The 26509-nt window shown below is 43.6% G+C and overlaps 1 protein-coding gene across 2 annotated transcripts in view; it reads left to right on the top strand.

The window, feature by feature from the left end:
* Positions 1–307: 307 nt before the first annotated feature.
* COL8A2 (collagen type VIII alpha 2 chain) overlaps positions 308–26509 on the top strand; it is a 174884-nt gene continuing 148682 nt past the window's right edge. For both annotated transcript variants that reach the window (XM_083173516.1, XM_083173515.1), the window contains exon 1: positions 308–467. The gene's annotated coding sequence lies outside the window, so the exon portion shown is untranslated. The remainder of the gene's footprint in view (positions 468–26509) is intronic.

Genomic DNA, 26509 nt, shown 5'->3' on the forward strand with positions numbered 1-26509 from the left:
AAAATCCCAGCTGAATCAGCTTTCTGGTATTACAGTACCTTGGGCAGTCATCATCTCCTCCATAAACTACTCCACTCTTCTATGGATGCCCCCACCCGCCTCCTGCTCACACCTCTCTTTGAGATTTTGTTTTTCTTTAAATAAAAAAAATTAACAAGAAAAGAAAAAAAAATACACTTTTAGGTCTGTGAAACTGAAAAGTAATCTGGGGGCTGGAATCCACTCAAAACCTCTAGGTCTCTGCCCCTTCAGTCTCCTTTCAGACTCCCGCCCCTCTTTCTTAAAGAGAGTTTAGCCATCCTGGATATTCACATGTTACACTCTCCCTGTGCTGAGCTGTGAGTGTGCACAGCTGGCTGTATCCAGGCTGCAAGGTGCTAGTAGCTGCTACTGGCCATTCCCCCTGGCTACAGTGTCTCCTTCAGCAACCACCTGATGCCAGGCAGGCAGACAGCTGCTGTCACACGGTAAGCTGTACTGTAGCTCTATGTGGACACTCTTCCAAATACTTTTTTCTTTGTAAACCAAATGCTTTTTATTAATTAGGGTTTGCTTTGTAACACTGCATAAAGTTGTTGCTTATTGTTATGTGGCATAGGAAAGATGCTGAGAAAACCCATCTGTACTAATAAGACTCTATATTGTGTTCCACCACACCATCAGGCACCACAAAGGGTTAATGACAACTGCTTTTCTAATATTTGGAACCATGGTGAATATTTTGGGTTGGAAAATGTCATGTTGAAATTTAAGTATGTATTGTATTGTCGGTGATTCATAGCTAAAGCATCTACAAATTAAAAGAGGTGAAAATGCCCATAGCAACCAATCAGATACTGTCTGTCTGTTTAATTGGTTGCTATTGGCAACATCACTTTTAGAAGCTTCCATTTACTCCATACAATGTATGTATCACAACAGGTGCATACACTCAACCAATAGGAATAATGCATTTGTTTGTGTATAACAAGGAAGTGATTTGTGTACTGATGTCTGTGCATTATGATTAGGTGTATATTAAGTGGATGTGGGGCATAGGTGTCCATGTGCATGTTTAGAAGGAGGTAATGAGTGGTGCTACATGTTCTACTGTTGGGGGTCTTATGTTTGAGAATTGGATTGTAATACCTGTGGATAAGGAGGACATGAGAAGTATTGCAGGTGTCCTTGTATACTGTATGTGTATGGAAGATATTGAACATAGGTGTGCTGCTGCATGTTTATTAGAAGGAATTGAATGTTACTATACTGTAGATGCTAGTATTTGTGTTTTTATGTAAGTGTATTAAATCATATGTGTATAAGGAGGACATGAGAAGCACTATAGGTGTTCTGATGTCCTTGTATTAGGAAGCTGTGGAACTTTACTGTAGGTGTTCTGCTGTATGATCAGCATGAGGCATTGAGTAGTACAATAGATGTCCTTATGTTACTCTATGTCTGTGTATTAGATTGGGACATCTGTGTATTAATAGGAGGGTATGAGAAATATTGCAAATGCCCCATTGTTATACAATAGAAGGACAGTAGCTATTCTGCTACTTGCTTAGTAGGAATGACTGAGTGCTTCTGTTCTGTTGGTGTCTTATTAGGAGGACATGAGGAGTACAGTAGCTGTTGGCGTCGATGTCTTTGTATTAGGAGTATTTGGAACATAATGTAAGTGTTCTGTGGTATATAGCAGAAGGTATTGAGTGGTAGTACTAACTATACTGTACGTGTCCTACTATTGTTACTGGTATCTTTGTATGAGGATGGCATGAGGAGAAACAGTGTAGCTATTTTGATGTCTGTATAATGAGGACCTGAGCCAGGGCTGGATTATAATGGGGGCACAAGGGGTCAGTGCCCCTGGGCCCCCCTCTAGCTAGGGGCCCCCTGTGGTTGGCATGTATTTTTTTTTTAGCTAAAGGTTTTGTGCATGGGAGTGGGGTAGTGCTGCAGCTTCACCTATCTGCCAATGTGACAATGATTAATGGTGCTGAGCATTGGGAGCCAAGTGTGCAGTGCATTACTGGGAGTTGACTAAGTCCCATGACACTTTGCACCAGAGGGCAGAGGCTGAGACGTTTGTGCTGAGCTCTGATTGGTGGAGCTCATTACATGCTTCTCAGGCCCATGGATAACAGCAGCAGCAGCCTAGTCATGGGAGGGTTTTTAATCAGAGGCAGCACTGGGACTGTGAGGTCTCCTACAGAGTAAGGTGCAGAGGGACAAACACAGGCTTTTCATGTGGTATGTATGTATGTATGTGTGTGTGTGTGTATATATGTATATATGTATATGTGTGTGTGTGTGTGTATATATATATATATATATATATATTCTTTCGGGGGGCCCGGGACACTTTAGACAGGGGGGCCCCCTTGCACTTGTCATTACTGGCCGCAAACTGCATGGGGAATATTACACTGTCAAAATACAGAGTAAAGGCAGTATAAACTTGGTCAATGGGTAACTTCAGGAGATATATATATATATATATCTCCTGAAGTTACCCATTGACCAAGTTTATACTGCCTTTACTCTGTATTTTGACAGTGTAATATTCCCCATGCAGTTTGCGGCCAGTAATGCATACCTCCCAACACTCACGATTTCAGCGGGACAGTCCCGATTACCGGGTCCTGTCCCGCTGTCCCACCCGCGGCCGGAGGTGTCCCACTGCGGGGGGGGGCAGTTGGGAGCCCCCCCCAATTTGACATTTGCATAAACCACGCCCCTCATTTACATAAGCCACTCCCCTTTTTGGGCGCTCGCGCGGCTGCGCCGCGCGTGTGTCCCTATTTCTGCAGCTACAAAGTTGGGAGGTATGGTAATGACAAGTGCAAGGGGGCCCCCCTGTCTAAAGTGCCCCGGGCCCCCCGAAGGCTTAATCTGGCACTGACCTGAGCAACAGGTATCTAACGCCTGTCTATTAGAAGGAGGGATGTACAAAGGTCACTGTAATGGTGGCAGGCACGTGTCCTCCTGATGAATGTATTTAGAGGATATAATAGGGATGTGTTTTGTTATCTTTGTGTTAGGAATTACTGATAGGTGGGTTCCTTCATTCCTATGCATATGTAATATAGATGTTCCACTGTATGGGCATTGGGCATTAAGCAACTCTGAGAAGTACTATATGTATTCTGTATTGGAGAAATGTCTTCTATACATTGAATCATTATTATTATTATTATTATTATTATTATTATTATTATTATTATTATTATGTAGTTGTGGGGTCATCAGTAAATAAGGGAAATGTAGGTGCTCCGATGCCTGTATATAAATGGGACATGAGAGGAGGGTGTTTGATATTTGTTTGGCAGTAGTTGTGAGATGTAGATACAGTATGTTATTGTCTATGACAGAAGACACCCCTAGATAAAACCAGCATTCTGTTATCTGTGCTATCCTAGGACAGGATGAGCACTGTAGCAGTTATATACTATATTAGACCATGTTGGCCTGTTGCCTACAGATTTTGAATATGTAATCAGAAAGTATTTTGAAGCCTGTGTGTTAGGAGGATGTTAGAAATAGGTAATGTAGTGATGTGTATAAGGTGTCCTGATATGAGTAATGCAGTGAGAGTACGTGCACATAGGCGAATCTAGGGGGTGGTCCGGGGGTGCACAGGACCACCCATTAGCCCATTTTGTAGCTGAGGGATGGGGCTTTCCAACGAGCCCAGCCCTGTGTCTCTAGCCCTCTGGGAACCGGAGATACGGCCAGGCAAAGCTGGAACGTTTTCCCTATAGGATAACATGGGACCCCCACCCAGTTCAACGGCTGCCAGTTCCCCCTTCGGCATCACTGAAGCTCAAGGTTGATCTCAGTCAAACCCAAATCGCTGGGCCTTCAATCTGATACCAGGCTGGATCTATATGGGTTAATTGGTTCCAGGGATATTGAGGTTAAACCGTTTTTTTTTTTTTTTTTTTCATTTCTTAAATGTAATTTCATGACTGTTTATGTTCTTTGAGGGCAGATTTCTCTGGAACCAAACAGCCCAGTTTCAAGGGACCAAAATCATTCGAAGCCAACTCAAAAGTTCTTCAATATGATACTGGTCTCATGTAAATGGGTCAGTTGGTTCCAAAGAAATAGCTGGTTTGGGTACTTCTGTAGTTTCACGGCGCCAGTATGGCGTCTGAGTCCCCTTGCGGGGCTCGCTTCGCTCGCCCACGCTGCGGGCTCGGTGGCTCGCTACGCTCGCCACGCTATATAAAATCAACTCAATGCCAACATGGATAGTGGGGGTATGAACTATCCATGTTGGCATGGAGTTAAGTTACTTTTTTGACATATTTTGTGGCGAGCGTAGAACCCGGAAGTAGCACGGCGCCATGCTGGCGCCGTGAAACTACATAAGTACCCTGGTTTGTTAAAGGGGGGTAGGGAGAGGAGAGTGGTTGTCTCTCCCCCTCACACCAGAAAATGTTCCCGGGTAAATCCCTGCATTTTCTGTTGTGAAAGGGGTATTATTTCAAAGGGGCATTACGGTGTGCAGCATCATGTGTAAGCGGCATTATGTGTGCAGCATGATGTGTAAGGGGCATTATGTGTGCAGCATCATGTGTAATGGGTACTATGGTGCACGGCATCATGTGTAATGGGTACTATGGTGTCCGGCATCATGTGTAATGGGTACTATGGTGTGCGGCATCATGTGTAATGGGTACTTTGGTGTGCGGCATCATGTGTAATGGGTACTATGGTGCAAGAACCCCCTAGCAATGAGCACGTAGGTAAGCAGCACTTATGTGGCAAATATGTAATGGGCATTACGGTTTGTTATATAGTATGTAATGGGCATCATGATATGTGGCACAATGTGTAATTGGCATTACGGCGTGTGGCTTTATGTGTAATGGGTATTACGGAGTTTGCTAAAATGTGTAATGGGCATTACTGTGTATGGTCTAAAGTGTAATACCACACCCCTTTTTGTGATGCCACGCCTCCTTCCCATGAGGCCACGCCCCCTTTTGGCGCGCGGCTACGCCGCGCAAAGGTCCCCCTACTGTTATGTCTAGTTCTGGGACCACCCATTACCATAATTCTAGATTCGCCTATGTACGTGCAGTATTTCAGTACATTATGGCTTATTAATCACGGGAATGGTATATGTGTCTTACTGACTACTTCATAAATTTACAGAATTCAATTTAGAACAGAACTTCAATACATTACTTCAGCTATGCTACTTGACCTAAATCTCATTCCACCCTTATCTTAAACCGCATTAGATATCACATGTACAGGACTCTATCCATGCTATGAAGCTGGCCGTTCCCTTCCCTCTGCTGGATGGCTGCTTTTAAGTTTTTCCAATAAACTTCAGTTGCAGCTTGTAATTAGAAAATAATGTTGGACGCATACTATATATAAGCACACAGGTGAAAAAGACACCGGAGATATGTCCAGCATTGCACTGGTAGCATACAGGCCAGGACTGTGTCAGGAGAAAACAGTAATATGTGCGCCAGGTTTACACCATGATAAAACAGTAAAGGCCCATACACACTAGAAGATTATCGTTCCAATCTGGCAGTATTCTGGAAATATTTGGGAGCAAATGACAATTGGGGGGAGGGGTGGGGGGGGGGGGGGGGGGGGGGGGGGTTGGATTTTCCTCCCAACCAGATTGGAAAGATAATCTTCTAGTGTGTATGGGCCATTACTCATTCGCCTTTTAAGTTGACCAATTGGTTCACAATATACTATTTTAAGGAAGTTTTGTTTACATAAAATTGTGTCTAGTCAACATTCGTATTGAATATTCACGTTTGCTATGTAAAATACAGTTAAATAAAAATAAAGGGCACATGATTCTGGTTGGCTCGGTAAACTGTGAACATCGCAGAGTACCGAGCACATGAGACGCCGCCCCGCGTATACCAACCCACCCCCCCCCCCCCCCTCCACCACCCAACTTGCCAGGACAAAGACAGGGCAGGCAGCTGATGTCCTGTGACGTCAGATGCAGACATCGTCTTGCCCACGTAGCCAGGGGAACATCCAGCATTTTCATGAGGACACCCATAAAATGCTAGATGTTCCCATGGGTGATCCCCATTGCTGTCTACCCCTGGCCTGCCCATACTGTAGCTCTTACTACGCTCAGTGTCTGTATCCGCACTGGACATATTTCAGCCTACTTATTGCTATGGACGCTATACTGATGTCTGAATATTAATAGCAGCTAAGAAGTATGTGAACTGGTGTCTAGATATCTATCAGGACCAGATTAAGGTTGTCAGGGCCCTAGAGAACATTGCTTGTGGGTGTACTCTACCAATGAAATTGCCACAATTATACTGGCAGGTGTGGAAAAGTATTATTTGTAAATACTGTCAGCCAGGGCAGCCATCAGGAAAGGGGTCTGTGGGAACTTCAGTCATGGACCCAAATAGAAAGGGGGCCCAGAACTGGAGTCTATCAAGTATAATCTGTCTGTCTGAACAAACTTCCAATTTCCCATGAAGCAATGTAGAGGTTGAGTAGTGTGGCCAGTGCTGGCAACACCAGAGGTATCACTATGCAACCAGGGTTCAAGAACGGGAAAGGGGGCCCTGCTGATTTTGCCAGTCCCGGGCCCCACAATTTCTGATGGCAGCCATGCTCAGCACCACATTGCTTTTAACAAAAGCAAGTATTTGTTCCAATGCATATGCTTCAATAAAAAAGAGTTTAAAGCATGGTCCAAAGCAGATAGTCCCTATTGGACTGGGATATGTCCTTATGCAGCAAGCTTCTGCCCAATAGGCCGCACAAACTGGCAGCATCAACTGTAAATTACATTGCCTATAGAAGTCTTTAGGCTCCTTTACTCAGTGAGCGATGTATGCCTAGGTATGTCCTCCCACAGTTTTTGTGGTTTGCTGTGTACAATATACCAGAAACCTGGAATTCTGTGCTTCTCTGGGACAGCTCTACATTGGCGTAACTCTGGGAGGCAATGGAGTCATCTGCCACCAGGCTCCGGCTCCCAAGTGGCAGGGCTCCGGCTCCCAAGCACCTCTGCAATTTTGAATGAGTTAATTGAAAGCTGTCAATATCACTTCTGTGGTTGACTGCCCCTCCTAACATAATGTTTGCAAATGTCACACCCTGTATTAGAACCAATGACCAGCCTTACTGGAGACATACACCTTACTGATTGAGCTATTTGGGGGGCACCAATATTTATCGTGCCTCCAGGCAACTGGGACGAACTTTCACCACTGGCAGCCCCCTTGTATTCTCTTTTGCTCACTGCCCCATCTGTATGTTTTACATTGTGCCCCTCTTCCTCTCATTTCAATGCTTTTTATTTTGTTCTCTCTATCCAAACCCTATCCATCCTATCCTCATAAACTAATCCACCCCTGTATATTTCATGCTTGACACATCCCAGTGGTTCACTTTACTGCCCTTAGTGTCCTGCTCCTCTGCTTCCATTAGTCAGGGTCCAGTCAATGTTGCAACGTAATTACGAGCTGTGGGCAGATGGGAGCAGAGTCTATTCAAAAGAAATCATAATGAATGAGGATTTAGGGATCTGGGCTCCTCTTCAGGCACCACCCTAGTTAAGTCATGTGGGGTGCACCTGGGTGCCCAGAGTAATCTGGCACTGTGTATTAGGGATACATGTTAACAATATGCAAATGAGATGTGTGTATTGGTTGGAGGTCTATGTTATTATATCTGTGTATTCAGAGGTTATAGATATGCATCCTGCTATATGTATGTATTAGAAAGAAGTGAAGGTATCTGGCCTAATGATTGTGTATGGCATACCTCACCATTCGCAGCATGGATCATGACCACAGAGCATGCCATGGTGTCTACATCACCAATGGGGCATAGCTGGGACTGAAATGTTCTGAAATTATTGGGACTACATGCACGGGCGGGGGGCAGCATCAGGGGACACAGCCCATGGAAACGCCCAGTATTTCATGGACGTTCCCATGGTAATCGCCCGGTGGCACGGCTGCGGGGGCAGGAAGCTGATGTCAGTGGATGTCAACTGGCCGCCTGCTTCCCGCACAGAATGCTAGCAGATCACCATTGACGTGTCTCTGATCTGCGAGTGCTGGAGAAATCATTCTATGGTTGCCGACCATCAAATGATTTCTCCCCCACTGCGAATGGATGATTATGCAGATCATCCATTCGCAGCTGTGTGGGGATTCGCGGGGGATCGCGGCTGGCACTGCAGGCAGCGGGCGGCATCTGGTAGACCTTCAAGGCTGCAAAATTTACAGCCTTGCGAATCAACTAGAATAAGGTCCTTGGTATAGAGCAAGCACATGGTATTATATCATACTGTATTTGGAGACTTGTGTAATAGATTAGTGCAGTTTTTATAAAGGGCATCCAAATCCTACCTTCCCCTCTATATTTTTTGTGGGTTCCTTTCTGCAATATTCCAGTTCAAATATTTCTGTTTATTAAAAAAAATACCCATAAACTTAGTTACATAATGCATATTTGTCATCAGTATGTTTAGAAACTATATATATATATATATATATATATATATATATATATATATATATATATATATATATAGTTCTGGAGAACTATATATATATTAAACCCTTGAAGAAATCAGACAGACGAAACGTGTTGGGCAACCTACAGCCTCCTGCCCGCTACTGAAAAGATAAGCTAGGTACAGCATAGCAGGTGACATTCATATACAGTTTGTATCACAGGCAATTGCATACAGGCATAGCAGACTTCTAAAATGCTCCTATGGTCCCTAGTCTAACCCACACCCCTGGCCTATCACTTGGGTAGATAGTCCACCATCGAGAGCAGGGAGACTGCCATGGGAAGCCTTAAATCTGGACATCCCAGGTGCTGCTGATTACACCTGGGATTCTGCTGCTGCTAACAAAACCTGGTCTGGATCCTCCACATTACTTTCATGTGGGGGAATGCTGACTCTGCCACACTGCTTTGGCTCTCACAATATCCAGTGTCAATCAATCAATTAATCAATCAATATATATACGAATGGCCGGTGGTCAGAAAACTGACCAAATCACAGCCATGCTGAGTATATCCTGTATTTGGGAATGAGGTTCTGAACAGACTCGATGACATATGGTGAACTGTAATTTTACATATTAAGCCTTGGTATTGTTAGGAAGCACTGCAGTTCGAGCTATACATCCTGTTTAATACATTTTTAATGGATGGTTCCATTGTAAATCTCTCCCCAGAGACTCCATGCACCTCATATGTGGAAGCAAATAGGTTTTTGGGTCAAGGGTTCTGTATTAGACATGGACGCAGTACACACAGCAGCTACTTCTTTGGAACCAAGAATGGTTATGCCTGACCACTGGTGTTTTTTATCCCGCCGCTGCTTTAATGGCACCTCCACTCCACCCCCAAATTACTGCAGCATGTGAATCATGCCACAGCTTGGACATCCTCCCCTCACCTGCCATCAGAGTGGTACACAGACCATCGGGCTTGCGTATTATTCTGAATCAGGATCATGCGGTACTTGCAAATGTTTGCACTGCGAAATTGGAGGACATTTCTTGAGATGTGTTGATCTGGGGCACAATAGGAAAAATAGATGTTATGTTACCAGATTATTGAAATGAGCAGGTGAGGATGAGGAAGGTGTATGTGCAGATGCTGACTGTTATACAGGTACAGTATGTGCAAATAAACCCTTTTCTCCCTGCTAAGCTTGAATTGTGTAGCAGAGTCCTCACACACCCAATATCTGAGGGTCGGAGGATTTCTGTGAGTGGTATCAGGTAGGGTAATTACAAACACAGATACTGTAAATGCACCGAGTCACCTGGGCATGATTAAAGATACCCTGACAGTATAAGCTGTTGGTGGTGCATAAGGACTGGAGTAAAAAAAAGCAGTGCAATACAGTAGGTTAGTGGTGCCAGATATCTAACCACGCTCCTGTAGTTTCCATGGGATGTCTTATATAACTTCCAGTTTGTGGGAAAGCCCATTTCTAGTCATACTCAGACCTATGTAATAAAAACCTTCAACCACAGAAAAGTGAGATCTGTATAAACACTCTTAATGTCACCTCACTCCTCGTGATTAATGTAAGACATAAATTAAGCTAAACCGAACATTATTCTAGGAAAAAACATAAAAGCCCATAGCTGTAGGAGGGGGACCTAACATAAAGGTACGCCGGACTCTGTACTGCTTCCGCCATGAGGATTTTATGGCCTGTTTGTGAACCCAGACACATTCCCATTTATGGGCCTGCACTTGGATAAGCCTTTGGAGCTAAGGTGCCTATGCACAAATTAATAAAGTGCATTTATTATTGTGTAATAAGCTTCAATAATAAACAGTAACAATCACACTGTCATTTGGCCTAATTCAGCTCCAGTTGTAGTTTTGTGGTAGGATGTGTGGTTCCGCCCAGCACGGGGCAATTGTATTTCTACTATGCACGTACTTCACTATATAGCGAAGTGCTCACATGATACCACTAGCCCTCTGACTGTGCCATCTAGCTTCAAGACAGGCGCAGGACCAACATCTTTTGGTTGTACTGTAATTGCTGCGTGTGACATCATGCACTCACTGCACCTTCCCCCCTCCGATATGTTCCGGACCTGCGCAGCCACAACAGAAAGTTGACACCCTTGCATTTTTTTAATGCGCCGACAATTTCAGGGCTCGCTATGCCTGCTGCTGCAGGCGCACAGATGCAAATTGGCAACAAAAACGCAGTATTGTTAGGGGGTTAGGAAAGCATTGCCAATATATGAAAGGCCAACATGTGGAATGGAACAAGAGGCCAGGTCTGTAAATCGCTGCCTCCACATCATGAATTATGGATCAGTTCTATTGATTAATGCATTATACCTTCAGCAATGATTAATAAAATTGTGAGGCATCGGGCATGTAAATAGTTTTTTTTTTCACATATTAGAACATACTCAGTATTCCCTAGCACTGAGCGGGTTCTAATCTATTCTTTTTACACGTCATAAGGCAGATCATTATTAGCGTATATTGGGCCTTATTCTAGTTCACTCTTTCTGACAAAATCCTTCTTAGATGGACAAATCCATGTGCACTGCAGGTGGGGCAGATGTAACTTGTGCAGAGAGAATTAGATTTGGGTGGGGATTTACTTCAAAGTGAGATCTATATTACAGTGTAAAAATAAAACAGACGGTACTTATGTAGTATCTGGGCTGCCGATTTTTTGATTGTATGCCTTAAGTTAAGGCATACAATCAGATGCGATGCGATGCGATATCGCATCGCATCGCATACGACCATGCGATGCGATGCGATGACCCGATTTTTCCATAGGATTCAATGTTAAAATGGACTGAGTCCATTTTAACATGGAATTCAATGGGAAAAAGGGGTCCTTTTCATACCACTACTATCCAAGTGGGCATGGAGTTGGATATAAACCTGTGGCGAGCGTAGCGAGCCACCGAGCCCGAAGCGTGGCGAGCGAAGCGCGCCCCGCGAGGGGACGGTATTCTGTGTCCCCTCGCGGGGCTCGCTACGCTCGCCACGCTTCGGGCTCGGTGGCTCGCTACGCTCGCCACAGGTTTATATCCAACTCCATGCCCACTTGGATAGTAGGGGTATGAAAAGGACCCCTTTTCCCATTGAATTCTATGTTAAAATGGACAGAGTCCATTTTAACATTGAATCCTATGGAAAAATCGGGTCCATCGCATCGCATCGCATGCGATATGGTCGGGTGCGATGCGATGCGATGGACCCGATTTCAAAATCGGCAGCCCAGTTACTACATAAGTACCAAACAGACAGTATTTACCCTGCACAGATACAAAATAACTCACCCAAATCTAACTCTCTCTGCACACGTTACATCTGCCCCCCTGCAGTGCACATGGTTTTGTCCATCTAAGAAGGATTTTGTCAGAAAGAGTGAACTAGAATAAGGCCCATTGTTACTGTATGTCAGGGACCTATTTGTGTTATCATTTACAGCTGTTTTCCATGTGAGATACTAATGCAGTACAGTATATACTGTAGCTGTACCCGTGCCGTCACGACAAACAGAAAGAGGAGAAAGTACAGATACTGTATAAGCAGTCTGCCTGATCCTCCGAAAGTAGCTTATGCCACATTTTGTACTAATCTGTGTACAGTGGCTATTCTGTGTTCTCAATTCTCCATTGCAGAATGTCTTTTTTTTTTTTACCATGCTATTATTAATTTCTTAACGATAGATAGGAATACATTATTGTATGTGTCTGAACCAACAAGGGGGTACTTGCAGCTTTGAGAGAAAGAGAGAAAATGGAAAAATAAGTAGGAAGGAGAGAGGATGGATGTTTGGGCAGACTGAGTGGAAATGTGAGGATATAAAAGGTTGGGTTGTTTGTCCCAGTTTCTTGCTGCTGTTCTGGTTGCCACGTGCTCTGGAACGGATCTGGGACAGGCTCGGCCAGGACAAAAAAGGAGGTGCTCACATGTAGTCTGGTAGTGACATGGTCGCTGGGGCCTTTATATAGAGGATGCTGTGTATTCAGATTAGGAAAATATCCTACTTCAATGTGTACAATTATTGTGACTTACCGTAATGTCCTAATTGTGGTTTTAATTATGCTGCCTAAATATTTATTATAACATCTAACATCATTCTTGCAATTGATTTTATGGGGGGAAAAAAAGCACAGTTTGCATTACACTCGGCATTGTGTGCATTGCATTTGTATGTGTTGGCATTATTTCAGCCTGCAGGTGTCACTGTGCTTAGTACTATACTGTACTGTACATAAATAGGTTTAGTTCTACAGTATGTTTCCTTTGTGGAGTGTGAGAACTATAGGAAATATGTAGCACATGCTGGATGGAAAAATATGAATACATTCTTTCCTAGGCAATGTTCTTAGCAGCATCAGGAGTCTGTGAAAAAATGTGAATTCAAAAGTATCCAAGTGGATGTTCTGGGGTAAACACAGATGACAGGTAAGTTAATCATTTCATGACCATTTGCAGTATATTTACTATGGTGCAGGGGAAGTATTTTGTATGTTGCCTTTCCATGGCAGCGATGTGCTCTCATGTCATAGAATGTCCTGCAGGAGGCTTCACTTTTTGTTATAAATCTCCTGCTGCCCTGCATTGTACTGGATTCTTCAGATCCTGCCAAGGGCACAACTAAGACCACTTTCACACTAGGCAAAATTCCCGGGTTGGCCCTGGGAACAACCCAGGACTAGCACTGGTGTGAAAGGCTCCTGGGCCAAAATCCCAAAGCTACAGTAGCAGGGTTGCTCCCGGGACCTTCCCAGGATACAGGCCAGTGTGAAAGGTACTTACCCGGCTTTCTGGCTTGCTGTTGCTGGCCGCGGTGCTGGAAGAGAGCACTGCACGCTCTCTGACGCTGGGGAAGCACAGGTGACTCTCTCCGGACAGCAGCTCCTGTGTGCCAGCAGCGTCATGCACTATCCTCCCGTGTCCAGGCGTGGCACCACATCCCCCACATCCCCTAAAGCCCCGTACACACGGGGGAGATATATTGCTCAGTTTCTCCTTTTCATCAGCGACCAGAGATGGTCGCTGATGAAAGGGAACCTCTGCCGGGGGAGCCGCAGAGGTAATCAGGTAATCAGCTGGTCGCAGCAATCATAAGGGGGCTAAAAACGGGAGCGCGCACCCAGCAATTTATCGCTGGTGCGCACTCCAATCGCTGGCAATATGGTCGCCAGCGACCATATTTCCAGCGATTTTAGCCCCTATCGCCCCCGTGTGTACACAGCTTTACAACCGGCCAATCCTAGGCTGGCCCCGCCCCTATCACACCAGTAAATGCAGGGAATGTCCCTGCATGATCCCTGGACTGTATTCCCGGTTAAGTCCCTGTATTTTCTGGTGTGAAAGGGGTATAATGAGTTTCTCTGCAAGGACAGGGATTTACTGTAATTACTGTGATTTTCTGTAGCTGCTCAGGTGTGCCTTCTACCGACTCTCATTATCCCCTCTTTCAGGAACCCCTGACAGAAGATATGCTGTGTACACACGGTTGTTATTCACACTATAGATTTTGACTATATAGCATAGCAAAGAAATAGTACAAATTGCACTACATTCTGCTGCATCCGAACCCAATTCCATCCCAAGGCAACTGAATCGAAAGTAGAAATAGACTGTGCAGCACAGTCTATTTCTACTGTCTGAACGAGGGCAATACTGCTAAATGCAGCAATGACCCTGCACCCCCCCCCCCCTCACCTCACCACTACGCCATCCCATCCTCACAGCCAGGGTCTCGGCGGCCGATATCGACTAGATATCAGCAGGCGCAAATCGCACCGCGTGTACACACCCCTTAGAAACAGCAGCACACACGCTTGATCTATTACTGTACTGGTGTGTACTGAGGCATAGCATTCGGCTGCTGCTTTTGCTGCCGTTACCTGCCTTTAAAGCTTATTGCATACTTTTCCAATGTCATTTCATGCATTAAATGCGCACTTAAAAAAAGTTTATCTTTTTGAAAACTGGAACACAAATGGTACTAGTGAAACACCATAAATGCAAGTAAAGATACAGAAATAATTGTTTCGATTGTCATAACTGTCTTCAGGAAATTTTCCACATGCAACTAAAATAGCAAAATTCACCAGTGCCCTCTAAAGTATCATATCTACATATTTATTCATCCTGGTGGGCAGTGGAGATACTTGTCCTTATTCTGTTGGACTCGCAAGGCTGCACCCCCCCTGAACCCCCACAGGCATGCAAATGGATGATTTGCCTTCACAGCCTTGGGTTTGAGGGAGAAATCATTCGTTGGTCGTGACCATCAAATGATTTGTCAGCACTCGCAGATCTGAGACTCCTCTAAGGTGTGTCATACCTGCGAGCGCCCTGTGCTGACAACAGCAGCCCGCACCCATGTTATTAGGGAATTACCATGGGACCGCCCAGCGTTCTATTGGGAACACCCATGAAATGCTGGGCGTTCCCATAGACAAATTCCCCGGGCCCGCCCCTCCACGCCCCCCACCCGGACTTCTGTGTAGGAGGGCTGTGGTCACTCGTACACAGCGGCATGCCCAGTTGCAATCAATCGGTTTGCACTGGGACCGATTGAATTAGAATAACACCCACTCTGACAACAGTGTAAAAGAATAAAACACATTTAAAAAAATCTTTTAAATAAAGAAAAAAATTAAATAAAAATCATCTGGAAAACACATACATAACCCCGTCCTGTCACGAACATGATCACAGAATGTCGTTCAAGTTTTTTTTCTTCGCAGTCGTTCCTCCCCTTCTCTCCGAGCCGAGAAGTTATGCACATGAGTAGTTTGATCCCATATGTGAATGTGGAAAAAATAAATAAACTGAAACTAACATTTCCCCTTTGTTCCTGGTCCCTATGACAAGTCCAGACTTTCTTGTTAATTACAGCTTCTTGGTTTTGCTATATTCTGGGAAACTTGTCAATTTTCTTATAAATCTGTGGAGTTGCACTACAGTAACTGGGGTTAAAGTAAGGAGTAACTTGATTTTTCAATATTTTTCTCATCGGTTCCTAATCATAAATCCTCATTACGCGCGAAATTGCAATGCTACCTTGATGCATGCGCATATTGATTGTGGCACACATGCATTCTACCAGTAGCTTCCATCCATGAATTAGGCCCAGTATATAGTTCTTTAAAATACATTTAAGGATCGATCTTATTAATTCTGAAGGGTGCAAGGTGCCGTTGCCATGGCATTTGAATACCGCCAACGGCACCAGATCTCGCACCTTTCGAAGTCTGATATTGCTTATTATGGGGCAGCGAGCACTGGTAAGTCATTCCTTTTATGAGTTAGCATGGGGGGAATTTACGCCACTGAGTAGTGCAGCTGCTTAGGTCATTCTTAGATTACACTAGGTGCCTATATTAAAAAGGTTTCTATACTAATTTTTTGTTTTGGTATTGAAAGACATACAGTATATACATCTTGTATCAATCATATCAATTTGCCTATCTATTGAATGAATATTACTCTACTCATGCCTTTGTTTGTAATATATAAATAGCATAAATGTGAAACAATAAGTTCATGTAAGTAGACTATAGGGTACTTATGTAATATCTGGACTCCCATTTTTCTTATGAGACTGTGTCCCCTCGCGGGGCTCGCTGCAATCACCACGCTTCGGGCACGGTGGCTCGCTGCGCTCACCACGCTTCGGGCACGGTGGCTCGCTGCGCTCGCCACACTATATAAAATCAACTCCATGCGTAGTTGGATAGTAGGGGTATGAAAAAATGGGGTGCATTTAACATGGGAGTCCAGATAATACATAAGTACCGACTATAGTAACAAAACAGTTAAAGAATCACCACGGTAATAGGACACTGGCTGGAGAAGGTACAGCTAGGGGGAGACACAGACATCAGAATTTTCACAGTGGGAAATGTTTGAATCTTTGACCTTGGCACATTATAGACACATCAATATGTAATAGCACATCTATAATGCTTATTATAAGTGATACCTGGAGCACAGGAGCCACCAGGAAATTCCACAGTATACAGACTAACACTACCCGTCAAGAAACATAAAATAAGTTGGAACCTAAAAATGTGCATTAAGTCTTTTACTATAAACAACTGAACATCAAGAAACAGTTAAAGACAGGAAAATACATGTTTTGAAGAACACATTAAATAGTCTATTTCTGAAAAGGGATACGTTACAGCAATCACTGATTGATTGATTTTATGGACCCTGTTTTTTATCCTTTTGCTCCTTCCCATCTTTATAGTGGGACCGATCCAGACTTGTTTGGTGAGCAGTGAATTTGTCCCAGTCTTCGATGGTAGGGAACTGCGCATAGGCATTAATACGCAATGCATGTGCAGACTCCCGCAGCGAGCACCTTCGGCAAATTTACCTTTGCCGGGGCACTTGCTGCCTGATTGACAGGCAAGGGGTATTCCGGCGTGGACACCGGTGTTTCATGGGCGTGCCCACAAAAACAGTGGGCACGCACATAGAAATGTTGGGTGGGCCCCAGATAACGCAGGAGGTACCCAGCCTGCTCGGGGCGTGCAGATGATGACAGGGCTCGCCCTCAAATCGGACATCAGCGCAGCAGAGAAGTAAGTTTTGGGCTACGTTTCTGCTGCAAACGAAGGGAAAGTAATTTGATGGTGAGCAAAATGATTTTTCCTCTGTGTTAGCGCATGTGAGCAGATGTGTAAGCCTACACATCTACTTGCAACATTGCGAGGGGATCTGGCCAGCAGGGGGGGCATGCGTTCGCCGGGGTGGTGTTAACCTGCTCACTAGGCTCCAAATATACGTAGCGTAAAGAGTAGGTCTGAATCAGGCCCACAGTTTCATTAGCGTTCGGGTAGGGAGTAGAAAGATAATATGGCTTACATGACTTACACAGATGGTATGTACAAAAAAATCCAAAACTGTTCATATATGGTGTCAGGTTCTCTACAAATATTTAGTTTGACTTTCAAGCAGAAGAAAGTTGTTTTAAAAGGACCAATTATCTGAATACTTTGCGCAACTGTTTTATTGGAAGGAAAACTAAAGTCAATTCTTTTGACAAAATGAAATCAAGTCAGGCTTAGGTTTGTCAGATATGGCTTCAATCTTACAGACGTGTTATCAGGCAATTGGACCAATTGCAACAAAACAAGTGTGGTATATGGTGATGATTTTCATCATAAAGGCATTCCTAATGTTAACCTTAGCATGTGGATGTGGTCATAATGTCAACTACTGTTGACACAGATATTGACACATGAAATGTCAACATGATTAGAATGGTGGTCTAGTGGTACTGTGCTACGTATCACTAACATCTGACCCTTCCTCTTCCCCTTGTCCCTAACCGTCCCTTAAGCCGCCTAAAGCTTGGTACATACTGATGCAGCCGCCAATTGTTCCGACTTTTTCCCTTGAGCTTAGAACCAAATTGAGGAACACGCACCGCAATCTTGCTAATGACCTATCACATTGTTTGCTCTCATGAGATATATCATTGCTCCTGTACACACTAGATAAATCTTAATGCCATTCAGTTTTTGTGAGTAGCATGTACAGTCTATGACGTAAAATCTGTTGTTCGTTGTCCAGGTTTCCGTACACACTGCACATTAGGTACCAAACTGCTAGATATATTTAGGTTTGATGTGCAGCACATCAAAACTGATGATGTCACAAATGACCACAGTAGCAGCTACTGTATACTCAGCGTACACACTGAGCGATGTAGGCAATCGGACAACATACTGTATAGCTTAGTGGTTAAACCTAAACACCCCCCCCCCCACACACACACCCACCCACAGCCTAACCCTTTATTTAGTGCCTAAAATTAACCTCTAAATCTGCAGCCTAACCCTTCCCCTAGTGCCTAAGCCTAACCTCACCTTTCCCAGTCTAAACCTAACCCTAGTGTCTAACCCGAACTTCACCTTCCACAGTCTAACCCTACCCCCTAGTGTCTAAAACTGACCTCACCTTCCACAGTCTAACCGTTCCCCTAGTGCCTAACCTCCCCTTCCACAGTCTTGCCCTAACCCTTCCCCTAGTGCTTAACCTCTCTTCCCACAGCAAAACCCTTTCCCTAGTGCCTATCCTTAAATTCCCCTCCTCGAGACCAACACTATCCCTTCACTGTCAGTCCATGTAGAATGTCAGAAAAAAATTATGTCCACATTGTGAACATATCAACATTCTGCAGATGCCGTGTGTTCAATCTCACCATTTGGCAATATTGACATCATAACTGTCGACATTATGAAAGTCTATATTGTAAATGTCTACATTAGAACACATCCTTAACTAAACACCCTCAATTCCTGATAATGGTACGATAACCTAAATAGGGGCACTACTGTTTGCTAACTGCTCAAGACCTCAACCAAGTCACCAATTTTGCCACCCAATTGCATGTCTTAACTGGGGACTGAACAGCATATTGTAATATCCATCTACAGTATTTGACTTTGATTATATGCAAGAAAAGCAACAGAATAAACCAAAAAACTTAAAAAGTCTGTTTTATTATAGCCAGTACTGTATGATTCCACATATATTCCTAATGTGATTCTTCTAACTGCCATACGTATACTTATTAAACATGAGGTCAACCCATGTCAGTCATATTCCTAATTAATAAACATATATGTGTAGATTAGTGTAAAGGTGCATGCACACTATACTATTTGTCCCCGAGCGGTATCGTTGACAATCAGCAATATCGTTTAGCGATGTTACCCAGCCCACCGCTGAACATGCAGTCATTGACAATAGTCAAAATTTCACTTGTGTTCATTTTGCATGTTCAGATGATAGAGGATATCATTAATGACCCACAGTAGTGCACATCATTAACTATATGTTGAATGTACCTATTGGACTACCCCGTGCATAGACTTTTTGGAGCCAGGCAAGGCGCACTTCCGGACTGCCCCATGCCATTTTCCATCCTTGCTGGCTCCAAATACATGCAGTGGTAAAAATCGTACTTCATTGTTTGTATGAATTTTTACTTGTTTAATAATTTTTTTATGTTTATACCTTGGCGTCTGGTACACTGTCACACCTACCCACTGCCACTATATAGTGCATACACACTAGACGATATGAATGATATATAATTATATACAGTAGTTATTGTGCATATCATTGATATATTGTATAGTGTGTACACACACGTTAAGTGTGGTTTTAAAGTGAGATTTATGATTTATTGCCAACCATGTGTCCAACTGGTGGCTGGTCATCATGCTTAGACCATATTAATGATATTATAGTGCATATTGTTCTGTATTCACTATTTCTTTAACCATGCACACTCTCTCGCATGTTGTCTGAACATGCAGTCAAATCTGACAATATCGTCAGTGACTGCATGTCCCTCAGGGGTCCCCGTGATCTCACTGAATGATATTGTTAATTATATCAATTATTGTTTTTAGTGCAAATCGTTTGTTCTGCGGCACCGCCAATATTGTCTGCTCCCCCTGTAACTGTCAGCAGCAGCTTTATTCTGCAGCCAGCACAGGTGGTGCAGGGAGGCCCTTCTGTATGTGCAGGGCGGGTAAAGGGGAAGTAATCACATTGACCATGCCCCTTTCTGGATTTGCCCCTGGCTGAGGGCACAACAGCACCTCCAAATCGGTGCTATATTGTTTCTTTCAACATGATCAAGCCTCTTTGATTAGGAGACCTGCAACCCCCCCCCCCCCCCCCAAAAAAAAAAGAAAAGAAAATCTGGGGTCTTTAGGGGGGGAGCCCCATCTGTTTAATTTGTACCGAGCATCACAATTTCTGATAGCAGCACTGTCTGAATGACAAGATGTACCCATTTGCACATTTTGCAGTGGAACATTGGGCCTGATTCAGGTTGACTCACTAATGGTTGTGCGACTCATTTGCAAATATAGCCAGGTTTGACTGACTTTTATTTGTGAGCACCTGGATGCAGATGGGGCAGATGTAATACTCGCCAAAGGCGTTTGCACAGAAGATCTGCACTTGCGTATTTTCGCTGATATGCATGCACAGACCCGCAACATCGGACCAAGCTGCGAATTCAGCTAATTGCGAGCAAACATGAATCAGGCCAATAATAACGTGAATCAGGCCAATAATATCCACTCAGAAGGATCAATTGTTCACACAGAATGAAGGGATTTGGCAAAATAGAATCTACAGATTCAACTATACTATCCTTTATTTTTCTTGAACAAAGTTTGCAGAATGTCTGCTGATTGTAATTGCAATATATCAACAGTAATGGCATTCCTCCTCATTAACATTTGCCAACTGGCAATCATTTTTTGTAGATCAAACTAAATGCAAAATTATGTTGTAAGTGGTTACGTTAAAGATGAAGTCGGCAGCTCAAGTAGCAGCTACATTTATTGCAGGAACACTCAACAAGATTTATCAACTCTTTATCAAAACTACATTTCCCTAGTCAGTATCGGAAAGAAATGACATACAGTGCTACTCTAGTATAGAGGTTGGAAATAGGCAGAGGTAAATATCTTTGGCGAGAAGCAAACAACTAAGGGCCTTATTCAGACCTGTTGGCTAGGCTGCGTATACTCGCATCCTCTATAACTCCTTACAGCACACTAAGCATCTCTCGAGTACACTGACGCATTAGTACCTCATAGCACCCCTCTAGTACACTGACACATCTCTCTACAACCACTTATAGAACACTGATCCATCCCTTACATCCCCTCTTTGCACAATGACCCGTTCCTCTATCAGACCTCATAGCATAGTCACTGACTGACCCATCCAGAATAACTGCAACTTGCCTAACAGAGAGTAGCAGCTCATTTTCCCCAGCCTCAGTAGAGGTCAGTAATGAAGCATTTGCTAGATAATGATCTGATCATACTTGCTTACTTTTGAAAACTAGTTTCAGGGAGATTATAGTTGGTAGTAGAATTTTGCACAGCGCCCCATTGAGGGGGCATGCTCCACCCAAAGGGCGTGTCTAGTTCCATATATGGAGAGATTGTGAAAAGAGATTGTGCACCTGGCACCTAGAAGCGTGGGTGTGTACTGCTACATCTGAGAGGAATCTTTTAAAATGATTTATATCCAAATGTAGACGAGCCCCAAAGCACTTTGTAAGAGCCCCTATACTTGGTAAAGTGCTGGGAAATGGTGCTGATGATTCAATGTAACTGTATCTATCTCTCATTCCTTTTTTCCCCAAAAATGTAACAGTGTAATGTTGGCTAGGTAAAATGAGGGAGATTGCTATACTAATGAGGGAGAGAGGGAGATTGCTGTTATTTCAGGGAGTCTCCTACAGAATGCAGAAGGGTAGGTAACTATGGATCTGATGCTACAAACTGCGGATCTGTAAACTTCTAGCTTTGAGTCACACATACTTATTATAGGGCCTCACATGGGAAGCATGTCTGTGTGTGTGTGTGTGTGGGATCATTCTTCACCTGCTATATACTATGCTCATCTACAATAACATAATATGCTGTAACACCAGCAGCAGGTGCTCTCTGGGGACCTGGATACTCTTCCTGTACTAGGGATTTATCCAGGCCAGCAGTGTTGGTGGTGGAGGTTTGCAATGTGTTATCGATTGTTTGCAGAAGAGGGCCCCAAATAGTTTTTTTTTGCTTAGGGCCCCATGAGGTTTTAGAAGGATCCAAGTCCTGAAATATCAGTAACAGGATGGTTAGTATACTGTACCTCTGAATGGCTTGTTAATTAGATTTCCCCATTCTTTACTTCTGGAATATGGGCATTCCCCCATTGATACATGGCCACACCCCTTTCACATGTGTGCTATCAGTCTGTTGATGTAGGATAGTAAGTATGGTATTTTTTTTGTCTTGCAAGGACAGAAATGGCCCAGAAATATGTTTTTTTTTTTTTTTTTTTACAAAAATGTGGAAAAGTACGCGGCTATTACATTTCTGGGAGTCATTTGTGAAATAATTACCATTTTGCCAAAATGAGTTTGTACAATACCAAATCTATATGAAACTTACAGCAATTATTTTCTACTGTGCTACAAAATAGGCAGTTTTTTTCTTTTGGGGCAGATGTACTAAGCCTTATAAAGTGATAAAGTGGACATATATAAAGGATCAACCAGTCAGCCCATAAATGTTAGTTTTAAAAGCAGAGTCTGCAACATGACAGTTGGGGGCTGATTTGGTAGTTTATCGCTCATTACTCACCACTTTATTACTCTTCAAGACTTAAGGTGCCCATTCATTTCTGTGAGTTATTGCATGCGATACCTCACAAACGAGCCATCTGGGGAGCCACCGGGCTCCCAGGCAGCAGAATCACATGCAATTTATCTTATGCAATCCCAGCAAATCCTACGTGCAGCCCTTGCGATCTTCAGCTCCAAACTGATTTGCGCATTGGTCTGTGCATCGGATGGGAATCAGAGGTGAGGACATATGTTTTGTGCACTTATCATCCGATCGGCTCTATGCGCCTGAATCAGGTGAAAAGTGTATGGGCATCTTAAGTGCATCAATGTTTCAGCTAACATTTTACATACCGGTATGTATTTTATTGTACTGCCAAAATAATATTACATATAGACAAAAAGGTGCATTGTAATACCCAACGCCTAAATCCTGAGTCCAGTCTGGGATAATGAACCTGTGTTATACCCCTAACACCCCAGGACAAGCCCAGGTTGCGTCGGTCATGACCTGAATTTTTCAATGCAATCTGAAAAAAATCATCAATTGCATATCCCTGAGATCTCTCCCATCACTCGGGAGAGAGATCGGGCATGATATGACATTTGAATCGGGCCCAAAGTGTTTTGTAATCTGGACCCAAAAGTGGAAATCCACTTGGTTGGCTAAACTGTATATTTCTTTCATTGTGAGCTCCTATCACCATAAGGACCTCTGTATTATCAGGATTCAGAGGGTTATTCTGGTTCACTCGCAAAGACAAATTCACTCTTTAATGGATAAAACCATATGCACTGCAGATGGGGCTGATGTAACATGTGCAGAAAGAGGTAGATTTCGGTGGGGTCTGTACTTCATACTGATATCTATATTGCAGTGGAAAAATAAAGAAGTCCATATTTACCCTGCACAAAAACAAAATAACACCCAAATATAACTCTTTCTACACATGTTACATCTGCCCCACCTGCAATGCACATGGTTTTGTCCATTAGAGAGTGAATTTGCCTTTGCGTATGAACCCCTTCAGTCACAGCCACAACCACAGCAACTGGTATTCATCCACTTCTAAAGCTCAGCTAGAGAGTAATTGTTATTGGGTTTTCAGTATGAGGAATAAAAGGGTAGAATCTTGTGCATCACAATTGCAGGAAAAGGATATGCAATATGGCTATTTTCTTGCGATCCACCCCAACAACGCGTGGGAATAGCATAAAAAGTACCCATATTGCACTAGTGGATGGGGACCTTTAGATTTGTGTGTTCAAACTTAAATCTAAATTGCAGTGTAAAAATAATGCAGCCAGTAGCCAGCACAGAAACACATTAACTAACCCAAATCTACTGTCTCTGCACATGTTACATCTGCAACACCTGCAGAACAAATTTGCCCTGTGATCAAGACAATGTAAAAAAAATGGACCAAAGAAGGCAGGTTCTGGGGGAGATTCTCTAAACTAAAAATGCAGTAAAAACCCAGTTATCGGGGTTTTTACCGCATTTATACAAAGAAGTAACCCAGGATATTGCTTTGGTGTAAAAGGGGAATTCATTTTCATTGCTTTAGTACATTATGTTGTACACTACAATGTAATACACACTTCCTAAGTCTATAAGATTGTCAAGCATCACATTCTGCTCTCTATGGGAAAGGAAACTCACAATTTAATCTATCTACACGTCTTTGTGATAATCCACTGACCGTATCTTCCTGTGTGATAATCCACTGACACTATAATCATAGCTACTGTACCTATTCCATTAAAAAGGAAGTGCAAAGTTTATTGGGCATTCTTGCTTCCTACTTACTTCATAGACTAGCTGCCCACCTCAAGGACACTCCCTTTCTTTCCTGTTACATTCTTTTGTGAAATGTCCCGAAGGGAAAAATGACTTTGTGCTGATTTGTCTGGGCTGCGTGTTCACCTCCAAATTAGTCTTTTATGAAACAGCCAGGCTCAGAAGACTTAATTTCATTAAAAACATTCTTTTCATATTTTTATAAAGCTGGGAAAATCCACGGTGCTTACGCGGGGAATGCAGTCGGAATGTAAATGGGCTTATTGTGCATTAGGCACTCTATCATATAAAGAAGGGGAGTCACAAAGCAGGGGGGGCAGAAGTAGTTAACTATATGGAGCATGAATCGGGAGATGCTAAATGCACTAACCTTAATATCACTTACAATGCATAAAGTGGACAGCCTTAAGCAAAAATACAATACTCAACCTTTATTGCTTAATAAACTGCGACAGTACTACTGGGTTTGAAAAAAATAGGCTACATTTTTATTTATAGAAACACATATAAAAATGTATAGAGTGATATTTTTTAGGGAGAAAGGGCGGGGTGTTCTAACATCTGCCACCCATTTTTTCGCCCCCCTCCGTCGACTACCACATTCTTAATCGTATATGCTCTAACATATGCAATTCGCAATGCAGCTGTCCCTTGCGATGAGGCACCGTACCTGGACTTCCAGGTCAGAGACCAAGGAGTCCCTCTGAGCATGTGCAGAGTGCCGGCGCTGGCCACAATGCATGCTGGGAGGGCTCCATGACAGATCCCTCCCACAGCGCTGTGGAGAGAAGACCATACCTGGCGATACCTTCTGCAGCACTGACCTAGCAGAGGGGGTTAGAACATAGGGAAGTGCATCCCACCCTAAGTCAGGGGTAGATGCACTTGTAGTGGCAGCTGTGACAAAGTGGCTGCTTTAACTGTGTCTTTCAGTTAATGTTGCAGTCAGTGATTATACCTCTGGGACACCCACTAACCATGGTCTCAAATCTGGCCATGTACTCTGAAGGACGCACCATCAAGGACCTCCTTTAGTGCCTGATGTATTACTGTATGTGCCAAAAATTCATATTATTCACATTGGGATGCAAATAGGAGACACAAGTGGTTTATTGTGACCACTCCTGTATCTGCATACAAAATGCTGCAATGCTGTCACAGTGTTTTCTAGGAAGAGCAGCAAAAGATAATAGTGCTTCCTCGTTTTGCAAATTTAATGGATAAAGTCGCACAAAAGATGCTCAGTGCTGTTAATGTGCAGGACGGCTTGATGTAAGTGGACACATCTGTATAAGGGTTACTGAAACTACAGGGGTAAGAAAAACAGGATTCTTGTGTAAATAGGTGCCTTCTGTCGGCTTCTGTAATCTGTCGTAACATCGGATCACCCTGCGTGACCATTGGTCAGCTAAATACTGTCTGGTTACAGATTTCACACAGCTGGGACCAGGGAAGCTGCTTCAAAGGATGCAGCTGAGCCCCTGTACACCCAGAACATATGTCAATCATCATTCTGCGGCTTAGGGAGTACTGAGACCAACGCTGCAGACAGAGGTCTGCAAATGCGCAGTACAGATTCTGTACAACATAGGACCTGTTTCAGACTTGTAGGCTAACCCGAGACTTAGTATACAAGTTTGATGTGGTGAACAGGTACAGCGTCTTCATCTCAAGTGTCATGCAGAGTGATCAGATAGTGTAACTGTACTGTGTAACATCCATTCGCATGCCCTGTGCGCGACTTGTGCTTGCGAATGGGTGGCACCAGCCAACCATTCACAAGGCGGGGTTTGGTGGACTTGCAAGGCTGTTAATCAACCAGAACAACCCCCAATGTGTGTGGATGAGAGGTGTAGAACCATAGGCGAATCTAGGGGGTGGTCCGGGGGTGCACAGGACCACCCATTAGCCCATTTTGTAGCTGAGGGATAGGGCTTTCCAACGAGCCCAGACCTGTGTCTCTAGCCCTCTGGGAACCGGAGATACGGCCAGACAAACCTGGAACGTTTTCCCTATAGGATAACATGGGACCCGCT

This window comes from Crinia signifera, chromosome 2 (assembly GCF_055691185.1).
Source record: "Crinia signifera chromosome 2, ASM5569118v1, whole genome shotgun sequence".
Classification (NCBI taxonomy): domain Eukaryota; kingdom Metazoa; phylum Chordata; class Amphibia; order Anura; family Myobatrachidae; genus Crinia; species Crinia signifera.